Source organism: Chionomys nivalis, chromosome 6, assembly GCF_950005125.1.
Source record: "Chionomys nivalis chromosome 6, mChiNiv1.1, whole genome shotgun sequence".
Taxonomy (NCBI): domain Eukaryota; kingdom Metazoa; phylum Chordata; class Mammalia; order Rodentia; family Cricetidae; genus Chionomys; species Chionomys nivalis.
The window spans coordinates 69088714-69094713 of NC_080091.1; positions in this window are offsets into that span (position 1 = coordinate 69088714).

The window sequence follows — 6000 nt, forward strand, 5'->3', positions numbered from 1 at the left end:
CAAAGCGGAACGGCCAAAGGCACCCAGCCATATAAGCCATCCTGGTTTAAAGCTACCTTTCCCATGGTCCACAGGAGCCCCTTGCTTCAGTCATAAATTATACATTTCTAGGAATGCAGCTTTTCTCATCGACTGCCGTTTCCAGGAAAAGCGGGGGACTTTTTTTTTCTTTTCTTTTTTAACTGCACTCACTGGAAGTCTTTCTGCTGACATGGTCCATAATTAAAAATCAAAGTAATAAAGTGACATTCTCAAATTTGAATACCGGGTACAAAAAGCTTAATTGCCAGCTCTCCTTGCCAAACAGCACAGTGGCTCCAACATTAAATCACAGAGATTTTCAAGAGCGTGATTCGATAGTGCTTGAAAGTGCACACATTTAATTTTATTAGAACGAGTTTGAGACCCTTAAGACAAGCTGCAAATACCAAATCACATTTTTTTCTTCTTACATTTCATTTATTGGAAAGTTATTTTAAAAAAATTGGTGACCACATCCAAGAGAAAATATTGTTGGCAAGTCTAAGTTGATAAGGACTGTCCATTAATGTTTCCTGGGTTTGTGGTGCCCCCTTCCATGAGGACATACAAGACTGAAGACACCGTGGAAGCTGTCAGCACTGCGGATGACTGACAGCTAGCGTCTAATTGCCTGGGTGAGCAAAGGTTACTAGGTAACCTAGAGTCCTCTGAATGCAGGTGCTCGTCAGTTTTGCTTCCTGCACGGTCGCTCTCTATCCCACAATATGATCCAATTAAACAAGTGGAAAGAAAAGCCTAACATTCAACATGCTTCTTTTTCTCCTGGCCTTCACTACTGCCCCCAAACCAGGAAGAATAAACACTGCCCATCGCATCAAAAGATATATCCATAATAAATTAGATCCTGTTACACCCTTGCGATGTTTTTTCTAATATTGCTGGTGGGACATAAGAGAGTTTTGAATATAGATTATTTAGTCACATGCTAGTAAGTTGGTTTCAGGAAACATGGAGACTGTTAGGTGCACTCTATTAGAATGTGTAGCAAAAAAAGAAAAAAAAAAAACTTCAGATTTTCCAACTCTTGAACTCATGATTATTTATCAAGTATGATGTCTCTAATTTAGGAAAAAGATTTGGATGTACTTCTATTGCATTTTTTAGCTGCAATGTCAAGAAGAGGATTCAGCTGAACCCCTGATAGTGCTTAGAATTGTTGTTATTGCAAGCACGGAATCTGTATTAAAAACAACACAGTTTCCTGTCCTTCCTTCTGCATTTTCTCCTAGCACCAGGGAAAAAACACATTCCCTAATATATTTTCTGGGCTCACTCTCTTTGTAATATTTCCTTTGCAAAGGTCCTGTTCATATTTGTATCTTATTACTTTTCTTATACTGGATTTATTGATAGTTTCTAACAAAAATATGATTTCAGTATATTTACTGAACAAAATTCAATATAACAGACCCCAATTCAATTTTTTTCATCAAAATGGAGAACAATAAAGAAGGTAAAGTCCTCAGTTCAGACACATGGCATCAAAAAAAACTTATATTGTTTAAAGAAATAACTCAATAAGGGGGAAGTGATAGATATCACTTAAAAAAACAACATTAGCTTTGTTTATTTATCTGTGTTTCTAATAATCCTGCCTCTAACTTAGTCAGCGACAAACATTTTTGGTGTTCTTTGGTTATTGAATCTCACATAAATGTAGTCATTTTCTAAAAATGGGGGGGCTTAGGCATCATGAGTTCATCCCAGTCTGTACTTACTGTTAATCGTCATTTCGTGTTTTCAAATTAGATTCCCTGCGTCTGTTTCCCAGATTATTTTGCTATTGTGCCAGCATTTCTCCTAAGTTAATAGTGGCTATGCTTTTGCATGTTTACCAAGAGTCTGTACTCTGAATCTCTAATAGCCTGCTTTGGAAGACCGATTACAGAGGGCTCTCTTCATTGACCATTGGGTAAAGGGTTGAAAAATAACTTCGGTTTACAATAGATTTTTAGTTTAATGGATGGGCATATTCATTATTCACCTGTTTTCGGTCTCTCATGTGTCGCTGAGTGATGATTATAGTTGTTTTAAAGATGATCCTTATTTATGGTCTATTGCATCATGCCAAGATTTAGTAATGATTTTAGATTTTCCACCTAAATTACAGGGCACTTTCCACTGAAAATGGTAAACAATATTACAAACTAAAAAAAAGAAGTAATCTGATTTCTGGGAAGAGGGAGCCCAGTGAAGGATGTGTGCTTTTATAAGGATGGACAATGGGAGGCAAAATAATAACTCCTAACTTAGATTGTTCAAATATATTCTGCAATACAGAGAGCTGCATGCAGGCTGGAGCAGGCATGGGGCAGGAAGGTTAAGTAGAGAGGAAGGCACAATACTTCAGATTGGCAGTAGACTGCAGCAGGAATAATCTAATCAAAACGAAATTCAATTATCTCGTCCCAGGGCAGGCTCCTGGGACGGCTGCATTGAATGCTAGCCGAGCTGCTCCTAGACATTTCTTCCCCAGTCAAACTCACATGATGAATGCAGATGAAATTTGAAATATGAAAATCTGAAGTAATTTATGGAAGTTGTCAGAAATTTGGCCTGCTTGTGGTGTAATTTCCTCTGAGACGAGGCAGGCCGGCTCAGTGCTGTGAGGCTTGGAACGGCTGCCGGCCCTTCCAGTGGATGGATCAACCCCTTTAAAATGCTCTTCCAGACAAATTACAGCTCATTACACACAGCCTTGCACCATGCCATTATGTCAGAGGAAATCTTTTTTCATTTGCACAAATTTGCTTGGAATTCTCATATTTATTTGAGCATCCATTATCGAATCTGAACATTGAATTATCCACAATTATTTTCTGGGTACGCGGATGTTTGTGTATATGGAATAGATGGTGACTGCGGGGCTATAAAAATATTACGGTGTGGCTGAAAACCCCACGTACTTTGCAGCTCTGTTACAAAGAGCATTGTTTGATTGCTGAAAGAGGATTGACTTTTGCGAGGATATTAACAAGATTCATTTTCTTTCGGAACATACTGGGAAGGAGGCGGACTCGGCTCTGAGTGACTCGCTCCACTCCGTGGTGTAGAACAATCACTAAGGATCTGTTGGACCTCAGTTCTGATGCTCTTCCCTCGCCCTTCCTTCCGTTTCTGTTTTGATCGTCATTGCCGCATTGATTCCACCCCGGCATGTACTCTTTAACCACGGCTGTGTTCTGATTGCCTCAACAATCTCTTTCTTGCCTCTCTTCCTCATTTTTTTTCTTATGAAGTTGTCGTGGCCAGAGTAGGTTCTTTATTGCTCAGAAACACTGCAAATTCATCACAAAATGAGACAATTCACCAAAAACATTAATAGTGATGTTTACCTACTGGCTTCATACAAATCACAATTACGAAAGTATTTGTGCGGCAGCTTCTAAATGTTTGTTGTTGTTTCTCGTAGTAAATCTATGCTTCGTGTGATTGTACTAGACTGAGCCCAGTCCTCCTCAATATTCATTCATCCCATCATCCAGCGTGTTCCTAAATGCCTTGTCAAGCTTTCCAGTGACTAAATAATTCAATGTTCTCAACAGACTTGACATTTCACGACTTATAGCGGGTGTAGCTTAGGGGGGAAAAAGTTCACAACCCAAAGTCAACTTTTTCCTTTCAGAAGCTCTTACACAAGAATTAAAAACAACTCAAAACGATTCTAAGGCAATCACCTCTTTAACATCTTATTATGATTTTTGTGAATTGCATTCGATCACAATAAAGCAAGATATACACTGGCAAAATGGATTTGTTTGGGTGGAAGAATTCATTCATAGCCTTTCCTTGAAAGATCAAGGTGAGTTAAATGCTATCTTAAATAACCGACTGTTTCCCTAGGATGCATAAACATCACTCTATTTAACTTTCCTGAGTGAAACAGAAAATAGATTCTACCTAATATAAGCAGGGTTTATTAGAAGTTAGGAAAACAAATTTGGCTATTAAAATGCTGGAAACCAGGCATCCTTGCTTAGAAACCAAAGCAAGCGCCGCCGTCTCCACTCCAGCCCTCTGGAGCGCTGACTCCTCTGAGATGCACTGTGGGCTGAACCCATTGCAGCCTCTCCCTACTGCAGGAAACTTTGTAATAGCACTCAGACAAATAAAGAAACTGGGTTGGAGATTATTGCTTTCATTGTGCTATTGTATATGTGTATTATATAGTCGCTCCCTAGTTCGACACAATCACTTGAATGTGGGACAAGACAAATGTTGTATATGACAGTGGGGTAGTATTGAAAGATGACCCCATATCTAGAAGGCTAAGAGTTATGGATGCATTGATAGCTGCTACTAACGTTTTGAAGCGTGGCTTTTAAATTTTGCCTGCTGGCTTCTGGCTGGAGGCCGGCCTGCCTGAGCAACGGAGCCATTGAAAGGAACGGCAGGCAGCTATTTTTCAGTAGACATCAGGGAACTTTGTTCCGCCTTTATTATAACTGACCACTGACAGGAGGGGCTTGTGAAGAAGGCAAAACAAATGAACGCTCCCCAGCTAATCTTTGTGTGTGTGCGTTATTTGCTTCCAGTGGGTGTTTTTTTTTTTCTTGATTTTTTTTAAAGACCCATTCTTAAGCCAGAATAGAATCTCAAATCACAGCAAAGATACAGAATATGGAATGAGACATTTTACATGATAGCGTAGGATCTACTAAGAACAATAGTTTTTACAAATAAAGTGAAGTTAAATATTGCTTTTTATGAAGCCCTGTTGGGACATTTATAGGTTAAAGAATCTTTAAAAAGTGTATCTAGAATGCACTCAAGTTAGACTGTGGGTGGCACATATTTTTCAAAACAGTGATTAGAGAGATGATCTTTGTAAATCAAAGGGCACTTTCATATAAGTGAAGGGGGGAAGTGAATCACGTGAGCATGAAGCACCCAACTTTGAACCAAATGCATATTTTAGACCTTTGTATAGCTAAGGTCTTTGTAAACCACAGTTAATGATCGACTTCTCTTGGAAACTAAATCAAAGGTACATTTTAATGGCTGGGAAGAAATCTTGTTCACATCTCGCTGGTGCCTTTAACTTAAGAATCTCAACGCATTATCAGGACATGTAAGGAACGCGTGCTTGAGTTAAGGCTAGGGGTTTGAGCTCCCTCAGTTCTAATTTATTTTCACCTTAGACAATACGTAGGCTGTATAAACGAAAACAATATGAATGCAGCTAGCTACAGCCTTCTCTAAATACACAAACAAAACCAACTGCATCACTCTCAAACAAATATACTAAAACTATAGCCGTGTAAATATCAAACATCAATACTGGCTGCTTATGAAACTCTAGAGCCATATAAATAGTTATGTAAATCTCAATGTTTATGAAATTCCATCCTGCACTTGAACAAATGCGATTTTTCAGGCACTATAGGCTGTTATTTTGACGTTTCTTTCCAGATTTCCCTAGAGACCCTGTGAGGACGAAGCACATAAAAAGTTTCATCAATTTTTCTTCCACAGCCAGCTACTTCCCAAAGAATGAGAAAATAATTTCACTATATACTTTTAAGTAAATAAAATATTTCGGGAATAAATATGTGTAAAGAAACAGTTATGCAAATAGGTACATGAAACTTAGTAATAATGCTTGAAGAAGCAAATAAAATAATATTCTTTATTATGGGGAAAAAAAGTAAGTAAAAAGGCAACTCCTGAAAATCTTAAATGTAATTTTAGGCTTATTCCCTTGACCTTCCTTAAAACAAAGTAAATGAGGAGACATTAATCAAGTATTTTCTCTTTAATGAAAAAGTGAAACTTGAATTAAGGAGAAGAGAAGGTATAGAGATATGTTTATAATATCTAATAGGGGCTTGTAAGAGAAAAAAACTCATTCCCAAGAAATTTTCCTCACATTTAACATCTTTATTACGAGTACAATAAAGCGCCCTCCACTTCCACATAATCAGTTGCTCATGGGGCATCCTCCGATATAGTTCCCTG